This window comes from Sceloporus undulatus, chromosome 5 (genome assembly GCF_019175285.1).
Source record: "Sceloporus undulatus isolate JIND9_A2432 ecotype Alabama chromosome 5, SceUnd_v1.1, whole genome shotgun sequence".
Taxonomy (NCBI): Eukaryota; Metazoa; Chordata; class Lepidosauria; order Squamata; family Phrynosomatidae; genus Sceloporus; species Sceloporus undulatus.
This window is the reverse complement of record NC_056526.1, coordinates 107,524,239-107,543,426: the sequence shown is the minus strand read 5'-3', so window position 1 is coordinate 107,543,426 and position 19,188 is coordinate 107,524,239. Positions and strand designations below refer to the sequence as shown.

The following is a 19,188-nucleotide window of genomic DNA, read 5'->3' as shown; positions in this document are numbered from 1 at the left end:
AATGTGACTCATTCAATTACAATCCCTTGAGTTTCAATACATGGAAATCAAAATGAAATAAAAATGAGTGCTCTGGGTTTTGTTTTGTTTTTAGAAATATGAGTCAGTGTGGCAGAGTGGTTTAAATGTTGAACTCGGACTCTGAAGTCCAGGGTTTGATTCCTAGCTTGGCCATTCACAGCGTTGCCATCACCTAGCAACTAATGGGAGTTGTCCCATAAATCTCAGGATTTGCACATTTCATTTCCCCGCCAAAACCAGCATTCTGTTGTGCATTCTGTCTAGTCATTTTGAGTCCCAAAGGAGACCATCTGTCCAAGCCCACTGTCATGAACAGTTATCCTAGGTCAGCCTCTCTCTGACTTTGTCAAATTCATTTTGTCCAGATGAAATTAGCAGTACTTACATATGCAAAGGCTTGTTCAAGCTATGTCTTCAGAAGATCTCTACTGAAATGCTGATGGGCTACCTTAGTACAACAGTTCTGAATAGTGAAGAAAAATATAGCAGAAGCATGCTGTACTTCTTGGAAGGCAATTATATTTTTTTCCAATCACCCTTGATTCACCCTGTATCACTTTATTAGATTGTGTGGGATCACACCCTAAACATTTGCAAATTTGTGGTGAGGAGGCAGAAAGAACAGCTTTCTTTCACAGCTGTGAGCAATGCTAATAATGCTGATTGTGGAAGACTAACTCTGAGTAACAAAAGCACATGACAGGATGAACACATAATACTTGACTATGAGTAAGTTCTCTCTCTCTTTCTCTCTATTTTTATTTGCTTTTCAGATAGCTTAACATAAAATCTTATTATTGTCATCAGGCAAAGAGAGAAACTATCTGCAAGCAATCTACATTTCTGAAACAAAAAAAAGTCCAACAGATAAAACAAATGAACAAAAGCTAGATGATGACTAATAGGCCATGGGTCTACAACAGCCCACTAGGACTGGTGCATAGTAGAAACTGGAAATACTTGAAAAGGAGCAATAAATGACAGAAGGTGGGGAACCAGCTGTTTGTGAAAGGGTAAAATACCATATATACTCATCTATAAGTAAAAAAATCTATGCCCAACAATTGACCCCCAAATCCTGGGTCAACCCATATATGGATAATGCCGATGGCAACAGCTCTTCCAGATTTGTCTCCCTGGTGGGGAGAGCAGAGATTGTCCTTTATAATAATAATAACTTTATTACAGCCATTTGGCCAACACAGAGATTGTCCTTTAAAAAGGCTAGTCCCTATCTCCCCCTCAGCAGAGAATGCTAAAATTGCTGCTAGAAGGGCAATTTTTACTTCTATGGGAATAATAGCATTGCCATTTGACACACCACCATCCCCTTCTCATCTGTGAGGGTCACACTGTCTCAGCATCAGGGGCAGCCCATGGCAAAACTCCTCTTTATGCCAAGAAAACCCTTGGTTTGTCCCATCTTCCAATGCCATCCTGATGTTGAACAGGGGTCAGACTACATGTCCTCTAGGATCCCATGTATTCCTATGTCTTACTTCATAGCAGAAGCGGGTTGGACTGGATGGTCCTTGAGGGTCCCCTCAACTCTAGCATTTCTTGTTGGGGCTGCAATCACAGTTTATTTGTTGAGACTGGGCTTTTTCCCCCCTTTTGTGTGTGTGCCTTCAAGTTTTTTTAAGCATAGGAATGTTCTTTAAACATCTGCCAAACTTCTTTTTGACATGGTAATTGAGTTTGAAATGCAAAGTAATTAGCGTAATTATTCGACTTGTCTTTTATTGTCATTCGAGAAATCTGTGAAAAATATTTCACTAGCTGCTGAAAGAGAGAGAAGAAATCACCTTTGGAAAGGGGGATTTGTGGAACGGACATTTTTTAAAGAAATTCTCATCTAGTTCTCAATGAACGAGAAGAAAAACATGGGTTTCTCAAATCACTAGCTTACACTTTGTAAACCACTTCAGGAGTGCTTAAGAGCACTGATAAGCAGTATAGAAATGTACTTGCTATTGCTATTGCTAATAGATGATCCAGTCTCACTCACACACATACCTTCTCTCCCTCCTTTTACATTTGGCTCAACCTCCAACTGAGGGCTGAAGCAGATGCCATGGCCCACACACCACAGCCTCAATCTGCCCTGATGCCAGCCGAAATAGGAGTGGAAAAGATCCATTCCTATTTGAGCTGGTACAGGGCCACCTTTGGCAGTCCTGCCGCAGCCCCAGCTTCTGGGCACTCTGGCAGTGTGCAGCATGTAAACACCACACCCCCAGAGCATCTTGAAGCCGCCCCCATCTAATCGGCCACGGTGGTTTCCAGACATCTTGGGGGCATGCAACATGTAAACGCAATGCTCTCAAGCCACCCGGAAAGCAGCTTTACCAGGCTGTCTGTTTTGGCCCTGACTCTTACCACCCGCCGGCCTCCTCCTCTTCACCCTTTGTGAGACGACAAACTGGCTGGCTGACAGCAGACAACTGAGAACAGGCAGGTGGTGAAGAGCTTCCATTCCACAGAGAGTCTACTGTAAATGCAGGTTTCTTGGTAGGTTTGAAGAGATGAAGGGCACCTGAGCCTGTTCAACCCCACTCCAAGGGAAAAATGGCTGCAACTGGGGCTCTTATGTGCTTCCCTGCTGCAGCAGAGAAGCAACCTTGGTCCACTGCTGTGATAACGCCAAGTCATATTAAAATCCATAATTCTGGCCCCAAAACCTGCCCTTGACTTATTCAAGAGATCAACTTGCAGTATATATGATATATCACATACTTGAACTGATTCAACAGTTTGACAGGGAAAGGCGATGCATGTCTTACTAAATGTTTCATCGCATCATTAGATTAACAGGATATTTGGGAAAGAATCTACAGGTGGTAGAGCTGTTTTACACAAAATAAGAAATGAGGAATCACATGTCAAAAATGAAGCATCATGTATTATGGATGTAGTGGTTCTTGCTGTGGTTCTGATGAAAAATGCTTCTCTGCTTCACCAAAAGCAACCTCTGGAATCACAGAAGGGCGAAGGATTAAAACGCACCCCTGATCCCACATGCTGCTGTCCCTGTTCTATTCATATATAATCATTCTTGCTTTTTCTTTAAAACAAGACTAGCAGTATATGAAATGTAGACATGAATATCATATATCTTTTATATTTGTCTTGAAATTGTTTTTATACACACACGCACAGAAATATATACACACATACTTAGACCCACCAGTTGAGTCTCCCTTACCCAAAATGCTTGGGACAAGAGGTGATTTGGATTTTGGATTTTAGAATACTTGCATTTGCATAGATGAACATAATGAGATACCTTGGAGACAGTACCCAAGTCTAAACACAAAATTCATATACACCTTATACACATATCCTGAAGGTAATTTTATACAAGATTTTTAATAATTTTGTGCATGAAACAAAGTTTGTGTACACTGAACCATCAGAAAGCAAAACTGTCACTATTTCAGCCACCCATGAAAAAAAGTGTTGGCTTTTGGAATATTTTGGATTTTGGAATTCCAGATAAGGGCTCAACCTGTAGCACATATATAGATAAAGGTATTCCCCATTGCCAAGATTGTCAAGTCATGTCCAACCATAGGGGACAGTGCTCATCTCTGTTACTAAGCTGAAGAGCCAGCATTGTCAGAGTCTACTCTGCGATTATTTGGCTTTATGACTGTACAGAATGCTCTTTACCTTCCCACTAGAGTGGTACCTATTTATCTATTTGCATTTGCATGCTTTTGAATTGTTGGGTTGGCAGAAGCTGAGACTAGTGATGAGAGCTCACCCCATCATGTGGCACCCTGGCATCAAACTGCCAACTTGCTGATCTTGCAATCAACAGAGTCAGTGTCTTAACCACTTGAGCCACCGCATCCCTACATATGTACATATACACAGTAGATATATACACAGTACAACAAAAGAAGCAAAACCAGGAAATGTGAAGCATATACATGAGATATGTGTGTCTATGGTGAAGATAAAACTAGATTTGGTTCTGTTATGTGTGATGTGGTAGAGGTGAATCACAGGTCAGCAAAATTTGAAGGCTATTGGTCTAATTATACTGAAATATATTTATAGGTGCTACTTGTAATTGCCATGTCACCCAGTGGGCAAAATCTGTTTTTCGTAACGTTCTTGCCACTTTGTTGATGTGGGCTCTACATAATAGAACTGCCTTATTATTAGGTTGCAAAAGAAAATGGCATAGCTGTCTACATAGTGCCATTGGTCTATTTGTTTCTTTGTTATTCTTGGAGAAGCATTGGATTTATATGTTTTGTTTACTTTTTGCTAGATAGAAAGGGATTTTTCCCCAAGGCAATGGGTAAGAAGATGCATTTTTAAAATCCTTCATAGATTTTCACTATGCTCCCTTATCATAAAAAATGTACTGTACAAAAAGTTTTGGACACAGATGGCTGCTGATTTCACAGATGGTTATTGCCTTGAGCTCATGTTAAGAATTTGAGGCACTTGGCTGATGACTCCACTGTGATTTGATGAGCTTTCGAAAACCACTTTTTGAGCTATGGGAAACCCCAGCTATATATGGCTGGACCATAGAGATACCTCTAGTGGTATATTCAGGATTGGAAAATGTGTAGCTTTAAGTATAGTTAAACATTCAGTACTCTCAGCAACTAGTCCATAACGGATTATTCTTATGATAGAAATTGTAACATTAATATGTTATACTGTTTAATACTGTCTTAAGGGGGGGAGGGATAAAGTGTTTTTAATTGTCATTTTATATTTTACTGTTGTTAACTGCCCGGATTGGTTTGCCAGAGGGCGGTATACAAATAAATATTATTATTATTATTATTATTATTATTATTATTATTATAACATGATTAGCTGCATGTTCAGTGAACATTTTATTGATCGGTTTTGTATTTGTAAACTGTTTTGAGGGCACTTACAGAAATTATATGAACATTAACAACAAATCAGTCAGTTAAACCATTAAGTGCACACTTACACCAGAAATAAGCTACAGTTTAGTACCTGAATCAGTATTGTGCCAAGAAAAGCCATGTTAAGAGACTTCTGTAGATTTGCAGATTTTTACTTGTTTTTCATAATTTATTCTTGATTTGCTAGTCATGTGAAGGAACAAAGCATTAAGCAGGACAAAGTAATTATTGAGAGGAAAACTAGACATTAAGAAAAATGTATATTTACAATGATAAACCCATTTTCTCGTCCACAGATTTGCTTAAACAATCTGTCTTGAAAATAAAAACCAACACAAAACAAAGTGCAACAAATGCAAAATGTGTATGCAACAGCCATCTTTCATCATTTGAGGCAGCACTACTTCTAAAAGTATGCTAAGCATACCATTTGCTTTGACCCTGAGATTCTGGCTTGCTTATTTGTTCAATTCACTTGTACCTTTGATGCTATCAGGCTTCAACAGTGCTTTTTAAAAATGAAAGGTGAGATACTTTGGTACATCTAGTTGCACCTAATATAATATTTTGCACTTTTTTAAACTGCCAAGGACATCCTTTAAACTTTAGCCTTCAACTCTTTTATCTGTCAGTAGGTATTGAATCATAGACTCATAGAGTTGGAGAAGACCTCAAGGGCCATCAAGTCCAACTCCCTGCCATGCAGGATCACACCATCAAAGCATCCCCAACAGATGGCCATCAAACTTCTGTTTAAAAACTTCCAAAGAAGGAGACTCCACCACTCTCTGAAGGAATGTGTTGAATAGCTCTTACTCTCAGGACATTCCTCCTAATGTTGAGGTGGAATCTCTTTTCCTGTAGTTTGAATCCATTGCTCCAAGTCTTATTCTCTGGAGCAGCAGAAAACCAACTTGGTCCATCTTCAATATGACATCCTTTCAGATATTTAAATATGGCTATCATATCACCTCTTAACCTTCTCTTCTCAAGGCTAAACATACCCCACTCCCTAAGTCATTCCTCATAGGGCATGGTTTCCAGACCTTTCACCATTGGAGCTTCTTCTCCTAGTGTTACTTAACAAGGAGGGGCAATACAAGGCCAATACAACCAGTGCCATCATCACAACTTCACATTGTGGGCGTGTGGTAAAATTCTGGTAGTCTTTCCAGTTTATCTTCAAAATATATGATAGATTCTCACGAATGCTTAACATAATTATTTCCAAAACACAGAGAGACTAAAATCCTTTATAATCTGAGATCCTGTGTCAAAGTAAACTACAATAAACTTACCCAAAGGTAATTGCTTAAATTGCTAAAGGACATAGATTGTTTCACTTTTAAGTCTATATTTAAGTATTTAGAAAATATTGATATTTCTTATAGAAATAATATATGTGTGTGTATGTTTGGAGATATTCAAAGAATTAAAATGCTTTTCGGGTAAAACCCAAGTCTTTCACTGTTATTTTAAATCCCAGTGACTTCGTAACTGGAACTCCACATCCTTATATAAAAGGTAGATTCCAAGAAAGGTATCAGTCTTTTTTCAACCTTTTTGCTTCCATCCTTGAGATTAAATTTCAGTCTTCAAACTAACATCTTTCCACTCAAGATGAGAAGATTGTGTTATGTTATGGGGAACGGGGGAGGGGGGGTAAAGGTTTAAGCACAGCTTCCAGTTCATCATAGAATCACAAATCAATTTCTGCTTGTGTAGACATAACTATCAAGTACATTAAAAAGAACCAAAGTGAGCTAGAAGACACCTACTAAATCATCCAACTTGTACACAGTATTTTATGGTGTAATAATATTCTTTCAGTTTCTTCAATGACTAATCTCTAATTTTTAATACCTAGAAAAAGATGCTGGGACTCAAATATATTTTTAACAAATTTTATCTGACCTAGAAAATACCTTTCCTAAGTGTATGTACTCCCTCCCCTCTCTAATTATCTTCTGGATAAGTACAGTGGGACTTCGGTATCCACAGGGGATCCATTCTGGAGCCCCCTGCAGATACCAAAATTTGTGGGACCTCATATGAAGTCGCATTGTCCTTCATGCCAGTGCAGCCACATGCACTGGCTGCCACTGAGACAACAGGGGCTGTATCTAATGGCAGCGCTGTTTCATGCATGCTCTGCCATTGGGGACAATGCGGGCATGCCGTCCACGGATGCTTAAATCCACAGGTCCACAAACACTGAGGTTCCACTGTACATGCTTTCAATATATGTCATTGGGACTCTGAAATCTGTCTATGGGCACTGCTTGATTTTGTTCTTATTTTGTAGTGTTATGCTCTGCCATTAAAAACTGATACCAATATAAAACCTTGTTTAAATTTGAGGAAAAACCCCACCACCACCCACGCATGGAATATTTTCATTTTCACCAGGGATGGCTACAGATTTAGGAGAGCACTGGCTAACCTCCTCCATTGTCCTCACTCCCCCATCCCCATGACTGCTTTTGCCTTTCCCCTCCCTTCCTTATTCCATGTCTGTGAGAGCCATTGCTGCTGCACACCCCAACCCACTGTCACTCCTGCTTGGGGGGGGGGGATGAGAAAGAGCATGTAAGCACATACCAGTGTGAGGTGAAAAAAAGTGCAAAAGTGTGTGAGTCCACATGTATGTTTATACACAGCTGCTAGGGGGGAACATGGGGAAAGAACACAAAGTGGCCTTACCAGATAGCACAAGAGGTAAGAAGCTGTGATGTGTGACAGTGATGGATACTAGAGGTGTTGAGAGAAATGTGGGTTGTTATCACCTATAATAAGCAGTTTTTTAAATCCCCCACAATCAATTTCTTTGCTTTATTGCAGAAAAGTAATACTGCACAGTTTTAGATGGCAATGAAGCTTCTATGATGGGATAGCTGACAGACATGATGTGACACGTTGTTCAAGAAAGATCTGGAGTAGAAAGATATAACTGCAAGCAAATTGCAAAAAAGTAATAAAAGAGGAGGGAGGTCCAGTGGGCACGGATAGGGGAATTGAAGTAGCAGCTGCTGGTCTTAGCACTGGGATAAATTTAAATGAGACTTTTCCAGGCCAGCAGCCAGGCACCTTCAGTGCTGATGGACCTTATTGGGCCTCAGAGGCCCAGTGTTTTCCTGACCATGCAATATGCTTATGCATAACTGCAACATTTTATAGGTAAAAACAGACACCTGTGTGAATTTGTAAGGCATGTGGCTGAGAAGTGTGAGGGTTTTATTGAAAGGATGTGTTCAAGTAAAAAAAATGTATTGATGTAGCAGAACATACACAACTGTGGTAGTTTAAGTAGTGAACCCTCTGGATGTATGTTCTGAGGGAGGACCTTGAATGGAAGATGTTAAGTTTGGTAAACATCGATAGCTTTCTGATTTTACCTTCAGATAACCATAATATAGAATTAATTATCTGTAGAGCTTATCAGCAGCTATGCAATCTTATTGCAACAGTATTACAACGGTAATATTAGGGGGATACGGGGCAACAGTAGGGAGATAAGGAGATGTATTAACCCCTCAGGAGACCTTGGAGAGTTGGTTGCACCTTCCCCAATCACCCCTCGCAAAAAATAAATAAAATAAAAACGTTTGCTCTAAAATGAACTCAAACTCCCGCTAGGGGATGTAAAGTAATTTCCCCCATGCTTTAGGCCCCCCAGGTTCCATTTTTCCCAGGAGAAGCCTTTTGTAACAACTTCCTGTTTGTTAAAAATGGGATTTCACAGGCCTAAAATGGCCCTATTGAGATAGTTTTTGTGATCATAGGTGGGATACGGTCTGCCGCTGCCTCCATTTCCGCTGGTGGGAAGCCTCAGTCTCCAAACGGCGGGGCTTCCCAGCGGCGGAAAAAGAAGCCACAAAAAGCGGCTTCTTTTTGTGGCACGCAAGTGACGTCGCAGTGCGCCATTGGTGCACTCGCGACATCACCTGGGTGCTGCGGCGTGAGGACGCTAGGCGTCCGTTACGTCAAAATGGTTGTATGTACTCTGTACGTACTAGGGTTGTGGGCATCTAAAAGAGACATACGGAGTACGTACCTGGGTGCCCGTTTGTACAAGGCCATAGAGAGCAAAAATAGTTTTGACACAAAAATGGCCATGCAGACCACAGGCCATACTTTTTATTCTTCTTTGTCCTTCTCTCCTCAGATTTAGGTTGTAGCCGTCATAATGATTTTTTCCTACATAATATTTCTAAAAGTATACCTTTTCTATCAGCTTCTTCTGCTAAGATCTTAGTTCATGCCCTAGTTATCTCCTACCTTGATTAGTGCAATCTTCTTTTGATGGGCTCCCATTGTCCCATCTTAGTCCTCTGATTTCCATTCAACATTCTGCTGCTAAGATTATCTTTTTAGCTCATCACTTGGATCATGTCACCCCACTTTTGGCATCTCTTCACTGGCTACCCATTGCTTTTAGGATTCGGCACAAGCTTCTTCTCTTAACGTTTAAAGCTTTACACAACCTAGTTCCCCCTTACCTGTCAGACCTTATTTCATATCACCATTTTGTTTGAGATTGTGGTCCAGAGCTTGGGGCTTATTACCCAGTCAAGGGTTTCTTCTTCCTTGGCCCAGCTTCATCCCTTTTTCACTTGCTGCACCATACACCTGGAACTGCCTCCCTGAACATCTGTGGACTATCTCTTTTCTTGCTTGTTTTAAATCCAAATTAAAGACTTTCTTGTTCTCTAAAGTATATGGAACTGTATTTTAATATTTTTTTTATAATTGTATATTTGATTATATGCATTAGTTGTTTTTACAGTTTGCATTTTAACTGCATAACTTGCTTAATTTAGTATAGTTTATATTTTATGACTTTTAGATTGTATGCCATTGGCAAATTATATGCTGTTTTGATGGGCCTGTAAAGTGCCATGCAAATTTATGGCGCTATATAAATAAAAGTTAATAATAATAATAAGCCAAAAGAGGTATGCTTTAGAGAACCTACATTTTCACGCAAAAACATTTGTTTGAGCAAAATATCACTGAATGTGGTCTTTCTCTATGTTACTAATTTGGCTTGGCACTTTTGCATTATATTTTTTCACCAGACCCTTGAAGCTTAGTAAATGATATTCCAACTATCAATGGATTTACACTTCATGCCCTAAAATCTTCATCTTCTATTGCTCCCCTTTTTATTTTCAGCAAAAGAAAAGAGAATTATTAATCTCTTGTCAGGTTTTTATTTTGCTTTTGTCTTAGGAACATGAACCTGACAGTTTCATAAGAAATTTAAGACTGGGCTGACTGGGCCCTAGTCAGCAGGCAGTTAGGTTAACCTGACAGTAATACAAATAACCACATCATTTCCATTAGAAAGGACAGTCAACCATAGCTATTCCATCTGCTCAAAGTGCTTTATCAGAAAACGGAGGTTTTTTCACTTTCCAAATAAACCAAAATGGATTTGTAGGTGCTTCTTTCAGAACTTAAACACTTATTTTCAAATTTATTGCAGGACACAGGAAGAAAAATCAGATGTCCACTACAATCTATGTTTTAAAAGGCTAGAGACAGGATGGTTCTATGCTTTACATTTAAAACAAAATTGAGGCAATTGTAAAGTGTTCTAATGTCACAAAATTAAATTCAAGATAGATTAAGTGATAAATAAGACATACATTGTTTGGGGTGATACAACAGTAGCATTTTTCCTTCCTGTCACCTTCAAGTAATTTCATTTAACCTTCATGAGCTAGTATAAAGCACTAGCTTTGTTGCATTCAAGTTACAACTTCCCCTTACTTGCCCAAGCCATACGCTTTGATGCTCGCCTCTTAATTTTCTATCAGGTGTCTGTTCAGAGACATAAATTATACAGTGTGTGTGTGTGTTTTAAATGTGTTAAAAATAAAGAGTACGAACCTTCCTGAATATTTCACAAGCTGTAAGTGATATTCTGCTGTGTTTTAAATAACTAAACAGTTTTTCCTATTTTAAATCTATCTCATTGTATGATATAATAGGTGTCATATATATCTATCAGTCAGCATCAAAATGGAGACAGAAAGTAAAGGAGAGTTACTCTTCTTAGACTAGTGACTTCAGATACTAGATAAAAATATTAATACACAGAAGAAGGAGTTGTTAAAATATATGTTAAAAGCTGATAACAACTAGAGACTGCTCTTACTGTTTTAGGTTACCTAAACATGCTAAGGGATGTGGTGGCTGAAGTGGTTAAGACACTGAATTTGCTGATTGCAAGATTGGCCAGTTGGTATTTTGAGGCCTGGGTGCTGAATGATGGGGGGAGCTTCCATCACTAGTCCCAGCTTCTGCCAACCTAGCAGTTCGAAAGCAAGCATATGCAAGGAGATAAATAGGTACCACTCTGGTGGGAAGGTGAACAGTGTTTTGTGCAGTCATGCTGGCCACATGATCACAGAGTAGTCTCTGACAACACTAGCTCTTCGGCTTAGTAACAGAGATGAGCATCACCCCCTATGGTCGGACACGACTTGAAAACCTTGTCAACAGGGAATACCTTTACCTTTACCTTTAAACATGCTAACCAGGATGTAAACATAGTGGGATTTACTTCTGAGTAAACATACATTGGATTGCCCTATAGGGTTTTTGTTTAATTATTTAATTGTCTTATAAAATGTGTTACATGTATACTAACTATGGGGCCGAACAGACCGCCACTGAGGGACATCCTGCAGCCGCCTCTGTCTTCACTGGATCAGGGGCATGTCAACAACACACTGAACCCCGATCTGGCCTTTCAGCCGGCGCTGCAGCTTTTCAGCGCTCCTTTGGTGCTGCATCATCTCGATGCAGTGCCAGAGGAGTGTCGTGATGCCACCTATCATGCGGTGGGGCATGCGGTGTCATGCTGGCATGGGACAGTCAGGGCAGATACCACACCCCCACTCTGCCCTGATGAATCCCCCACATAAGGCAAGGACACACTGTATAAACTGATATTAGTGTGTTATCATAGGTCTGTCAAGGCTGTCAGACAAGATGAACCAGATAAAAATTTATAAATAAAATAGACTTAGATATAGTCCATAGTTAATTGGAAAAAATCTTATGATATGATCTTAAAAGTTAAGAAATTATTTTAAGAGGACCCAGAAGCAGAAGAGAGCAAGTGTGATATAGTGGTCTGAGCATTAGACTATGGAGATTATCACACTGGGAAAAGGATGTCCTTTCCCACAACGATTATTATACAGTGTCACACCTATCCCTTCATTATCCCATCAGTGAAGCAGAATTGTCCTGTCATTTTTCAGTAATGGACATTTCCATTATTCAAAAGTGAGAGGACAATTCCACTTCATTGATGGAATAATGATGGAATAAGCATGATATGTGTGCTACTCTTTCAAGCAATTGCGGGATAAGGATGGGAGCGATCCACTTCAATCCCATCCTTTGCCCCCCCCCCAATCTGATAATCTCCAAAGGCTCTGGAGACCAGAGTTTGAATCCCTGCTTGGGCATGGAAACCGACTGGATGACCTTGGGCAAGTTACAGTCTCTCATCCTCAGAAGAAGACAAAGATAAACCCCCTATGAACAAATCTTGGCAAGAAAATACTGTGATAGGTTTGCTTTAGGGTTATCATAACTTCATAAAATACCTGAAGGCACACATCGATACAGGTTGAGTTTCCCTTATCCAGAATTCCAAAATCCAAAATACTTCAAAAACCAAAACTTTTTTTCATAAATGGCTGAGATAATGATAACTTTGCTTTCCAATGGTTCATTGTCTACAAACTTTGTTTTATTGCATGATAGGATAGATGCACATTTAATTGTCCATATCTGATCTTACCGCATTCTCCAGTGGCCGGGTGTATGCAGCCTGTATGCAACCCATTCTTGTCCTGGGGCTTTTCAAGGATGGGATTCTGTTTTCAAGGATGGTAAGATCTGTTACTGACAGTTACACACGTGTCAATCCTGTCGGGGGGCGGGGGAGGGCAAGATGATCTCCATTGTTGCACCATTTTCATAGGCATTTCTCCCTGCAGAGGCATTCACTGCCTGTCTGACTGGCTCTGAGAGCATGATTTTAAACATCATATGTATTTGCATTGTTAACAGAGAGAAACTAACATAACAATGACATACAGTAATTATTTAGCCATGTCATTAGTAAAGAGGAATGGAACCTATAATTTGCAGCTTTCATATTCCAGTTGCAAAGAATTTTGAAAAAAAAACATTGAGTTTGAAGTATTTACAGATGTATATACAGTTTGCCTGCATCATATGCGGGAGCCTCTTATGCGGCTTTAAGCTTAAACTGAAAGCCCCATGATGGAAGTAACACTGGCACGTGTGTTCAAGCCCCATTATTTTCAATGGGGCTTGAGCATATGCGCTATTTGTCTTACGCGGAGGGGGGTCCAGAATGAATCCCCCACATAAGGCAAGGACACACTGTATAAACTGATATTAGTGTGTTTGCAGGAGCTAAGAGAGGCTGAATCTCCTTATCCCCACTATTGGCCTCACACAGTCATTTGAAGAGACAAGGCTTGTATTTCCTGCTCTGAGAACCCACCTATCGAAAACATGGTGCATGGAAATGACATGTCCTTAACCTCATCCAGTAAACTTAATTTTGTGCAGAAGGGACCAGGCTTTCTACTGTCTTTGAATAATGCAGGCTTTGGTAACTCTTTGGAGGCAATAAGGTATCTTTACAATTGTAGAATAAATCTAGATCCATTTTGGATAAATCCAAGTTTGAACTTTCCACAGGATAGATCCCTAAAAGCAATAGCCAGATCTGGGTAAATTTCAATTTCAGTGCCATTCACAGTTACTAGTGCTGCATGTAAAGCATACATTTTGAGATCCTCATAAGAAGATTAATGTATCAAAATATATTTATTATATAATATATATTATGTTCTTTTTATCATCTTACCCACATGTCATGCAGTATTTAAACTGCCACCTGTTTTTTGTACTAAATACCTGTCTGTAGGAGTGTCTCCTTTCAATAGCTCTTTCCTCAGCAATGGGATTTTAATGTGCCCTATTTGTAAAGATGTCAATAGTGCTTCCATTGTTGTAAAAAACAATCCTCAAACTTACACCATGTGGTCATTGAAACAACACACTGGTTTGACCTTATGTCAAATAGATTTTTTCTTCAGCTGCCCTCCTTTTTGTCCATTTTCTAAAATAAATATTTTAGAGGAGGAAAAGAAGTGGATTTTCTTTATGGCAGGATATTCAGTGGACTGATGAAAAGGCCACAGGGAAGACTCCCATGGCGTATAAAGGTCTAGAATGAAATGGTCAAGATTTATTTGTAAACTACACATTTACTTAAGTCAGGACATTTTAAAAAAAACTACCAAGCTGTCAGATAACAGTGATAATGAAAACATTACAGCAGAATGAGTCTCATGAAGGCCAATGGAATTTACACTGAGATAAAGAGGAATAGGATGGCAGCCTCACCTCAATCTCTCTATTATGTATTGGGATCCATTTCAGTTAGTGAGAACTGCAGATGTGGACAAATTGCTAGGATGAGTAAGGAAGACAACTTGCCCTTGATCCTTGTCCTCCTTGGCTGGCCATCCAAGGAAGAGAGGCAGAATGACCACAGCTGCAATGTATTATTAATGCATCTCTCAGGGAGGAAAATTTTCCACCCTGTTTAAAAGAAACAGTTTAAACAAAGTATAGCTGCTTCTTAAAAAGCCTTCCCTGGATTCTCTGGACTTTACCAACTATAGATCAGTATAGGATCTTCCTTTTTTGGAGGATTAGGTGGTTTAGAGGCCACTTGCCTTCCAACTCCAGGCAGTCTTGGATGATACAGGTTTTCTAGATATATTTCAAACCTGTTTCGGAGCATGGTACAGCACTGAGACTACCATGGTCACCAAATAAGTGATCGTTTGCATGAATGCTGACAAGGAAGCTTGTCTCTGTTGATGCTTTTGGACTTCTCAGCAGCATTCAGTACCATCAGCCATGGTATCCGGGAGCACCTGAGAGGTTTGGGAATTGAGGGCACTGTGCTTCAATGCTTATGATCCTATCTCATGTGCAGGTTCAGAGATAGGTGCTCATCAAAAAAGGAAATGCCAAAATTGCCATTCTATTTCCAATGCTGTTTAAAATATACATGAAACTGTTGTGAGAGATCACCTGGAGGCATAGGGCAGGATACTGTCAATATGCTGGTGGCACCCAAATACACTTCTCCATGCCTTCAAAAATAGTATTAGATAAGAATAATGTTTCTCCTCTGAATAAATACCTGGAGGTGGTAATGGGCTGAAGAGGAAAAACAAATTGAAACTGAATCCAGACAGGATGGAGGTACTTATCCTCAAGGGGCTTAACCTAGGTTTGGAGGGATGTCAACCAGTTCTGGATGGGTTTACACTCCCTCTGAAAAACTGCTTTCACCACTTTGGTTGCTTCTGGATCCATCACACTAATGACAGCCCAGATAAATATGACTGTCAGGAGTGCTTACTATGAACTTTGGCTAACAGGCCAGCTGTACCCCTTCCTAGATTTGGAGGAACTAAAGATGGTATTTCACAAATTGGTAACCTCAAGACTGGATTTCTGCAATGCACTATGCATTTGGCTACCTTCTGTGCCAAGTTCAAAAACTTCAGTTAGTGAGAAACATGGCAGTCAGATTACTTACTGGTACATGTAGGATTATAGTACAGCTGTATTAAAATCATTTCATTGGCTGCCAATTAGTTTCTTGCAAAGGAGTAAAGTGTTGATTTTTTTAAAAAACTTTTAAAGCTCTGTATGGTTTGTGTCCAGGTTACTTATGAGTTTTCCTTCTCTCATGTAATCTGCCCTATACACTTGGGTCTTTGGGGGTACATTTACTTCAGTCAGCCAGGATTAGCCTGGCAACCATTAACCAGAGGACTTTGCTTCAACTGCCCCAAATTGTTGAATGATTGGCCAGATGAGATTTGCCAGCTGGATACACTATCTGAGCCTTAAACAGCATGAAAGAGCAATCTCTTCCCAGCAGACCTATCCAGATGGTTTTTAAATAATGAATTTTTAAATTATGAATTGATTCCTTTCCATATGTATGCTTTTTTCACTGATGTGATGCTCTTTTAACTCATTATTTATTTTTAATTGGTGTTCTTGTTTACCTGTATTATGTGTTTGTTGTTGTATTTTAATCTGTTTTTCCCTGCCTCAATCTATCAGGAGAGGTGGGAAAGCAAATTGATGATGATGATGAAGATGATGATGATGATGTCCCAAATGAACACAAGACAGGAAAAAATCAATGCAAATTCCATTATCCTGCTAAGATTGCCTTCTGTCTCACAGAAAAACCACAAGTGTAGATCTTTTTCCTTTAACTTCAAAAGAAGCTCCACTTCCAAATTTCTGATTGTGCCAATGAAGGAATTAGCAGAGCAGGGGGTGTTCTCTACATGTAATTATTCTATTAATTATGCCTTGATGTACAGCTATTTCGTTAATGTGAAAATTATTCCTTGTTTTAGAGCCGACATTCTAACTGGTCAATCACTCCCTTGTGGGTGTAGTAGTTCATTAAATTGTGTGTGCGTGCCTTCAAGTCACCTACAGTCTGAAGTTGACAACTGGCTGGTTGATGTGTATCAGTTGTGTGAAATATACTGCTTGTCACTCACAGGGTTTTATTTAATTTTTTTGAATAAACACCACCACTGCCAAAAAGCGCTCCTCCTTGGTGTTGGAGCTGAGAGTGATCTGGGCTGGAAAGTTTTAATACCTCTACCATCAAACAGCACTTCTCCTTGGTGTCAGGGCTGAGGGTGATCCAGACATAGCAGTTTAATGCTGATAATGCCAAACAGCACTCCTCCTTGGTGCCGGGGCATGAGGAGTTTCCAGTTGGGTCCACTCAAAGTCCATTTCCTAGGATCAATGTTTCCACGTGTTAGAAGTAACCCACATAAGTCATACTCCCAAATGGATGGAAAAGATTAACAAGACTCAGCTAATTAGATGTCTGTTGTGTATTATGTTTCTTCCAACTGGCACTCTAGAGCATCTTTAAATGTCAACTGCCCTAATGTGTTTGCTGAACAAGGCATTGTGAAATACTTCTGCCTTTTGTGAGTACACTCTTTTTTTTAAATATCACAGCTGTTACCGATTAGTACTGATAATTCCCATTTGTCTATAGTAAAGGACAGCCTGTTTCAGCTACAGTAAAATCCAAATGATAGAGTGACTGAGTGAACTGAATTAAAATTCCTTCTCTTTCCTTGCAATAATGATTTCCCAGTTGTAATTACCGATAAAAAGGAAACTGGTAGCTATTTCTGTATTGCTCTGCCATCAGCCCATGAAATGGTATTTGTCAAAGATAAATTCAAGCTTGGTTAATTTTGAATTTTGTGTGATTTTGCTATAGTAGGTTTCCTGAACTGTCTCTCAGCTCTGTTTATCACTGTGGTGGTCAACCTATCCCTGGCCATGGCCAAGTAGAAGACATGGCTAAGGCAAAATGACAAAGCTTACTGGTTCCCCATGGCAGCAAGAAAAGTTGTTTTGGGTAATGTAACGTTTAAGAAAAAAGTTTGTAGGGATAGGAAAGGCGGATTGGGAGTTCATTAATGTCATTAGATGTGACATTTTTAAGCAGAAATAATTTTGGCTCTGGATGATCTGGAAGGTTTTTTAAGAGTTAAAATAGACACAGCAGGAGCCCAAAATGCATGCTGTCAGTGTAGTGGAAGGGAGGAATTACATCTCAGTATTTCTTCCTGATTGATTTAATCATTTTTATATCATACCCATGTAGCTGTTAGCCCCACTATAATAGTGTTCAACTAGACTTTAGACTAGGGGCATGTAATCTTTGCTCCCTCCATGTTTTTTAACTGGCACAATCCCTTGTCCATTACCATGCTGATGAAAAATATAGACAGACATTTGAAGTGCCAAACATTTTGTACTCCTGGTTGAGACATACATGGTTAATTTTCACTGTAGTTACAGTAGCTGGTAGAAAATCTCTTCCAAAACGTGAGTTTGCAGCGTCTTATTTCAGGTAGCCATAGTTTATCTGACACAGGGCATAGTGCTAAACCAAAGTTGTTGTGACTATTTGTCCTGCCCTTTCCCCAAAATTGGGACTCAGAGTAGCTTACAATATTAAAAAAAAGTACAGTTAAAACATACAAAAGCGATATATTAAAATAGAATTACATTATTACAATATTAAAATAGATTGCAAGTTCTTCTAAAATAGAAAGGGAGACTTCCAAAGCAGGAGAAGGGAAGCACACAAGCAAAATATACACCTGAATATTATTCCCACAATGGGAACCCATCATTTACTGTTAAATGCAAACCATTGTTTACTGTTATTTCTGGCCATTATGTAATCAGACTCAAAGGGAGGAGTGATCAGTTGTGTCACTATATGGAGAATATATAGCCATCTTAAGGACCCTTTTGTCTATAATTACCTACTCATCATCATGCTGGCCAATTTGCTAATAGGGACAATAAAAGAGCAAAAGGACCATGGGATGCTATATTTCAACAGTGGAAGAAGGAAATGCATCATACAATTTAGGTTTTTTTTCCTGCTCCACATGTGAGATCTGTATGGCAATTAGCCAAATCAATAACCCCAGCAATAAAGAGAACTTTGTGCAATCAAGAACCAACAAACAAATTGCACAAACTCAAATGTGTTTAGTCTGTTAAATGATGGCAGAATAAACTATGCTTGGGTTGGCTTTGACATCACGTTTAGGAATGTGATCTAAATGAATATGTGACTTAGTTCATTGGAATTACTTACAGTAGGGCCAGAATGTCTTTATAATCTATTTACAAATAATAACTAATATGCCACTCATTGCTTATCTTACACATGCAGCAATAAAAAAGGCACAGTTGAGAGACACATTATAGCATTACCAGTTTCCAGCTTTGCAAAAACTTCCAAAATGGGATAATGCCTGACATAAGAAAAGTATAGCTAAATTATCTAAAAGTTACATCTGGTCCTGCATCATGTTTTCAGCAATAACTAGCAAGGCAACAGCTCCTTATTGTCATGGTGCTTATTCATATACATGCAAACTGGATTTTCCTGTCTCAAATATTGAATGTAAAGACTAATGCTTTAGCTATGGACAAAGTTTGGCAAAGTTACTTTTGCAGACTGTATTTCCTAAAATCTGTCAAGATAATAATAAAAAAAACTTCCCCAAGCTCTGTCTATAGCAATCATTTT

General features: G+C 39.2%; 1 protein-coding gene across 5 annotated transcripts in view; it reads left to right on the top strand.

Annotated features, from left to right (window-relative positions):
- PCLO (piccolo presynaptic cytomatrix protein) overlaps positions 1–19,188 on the top strand; it is a 293,541-nt gene that overhangs the window by 77,254 nt on the left and 197,099 nt on the right. The gene's annotated exons all lie outside the window — the stretch shown is intronic.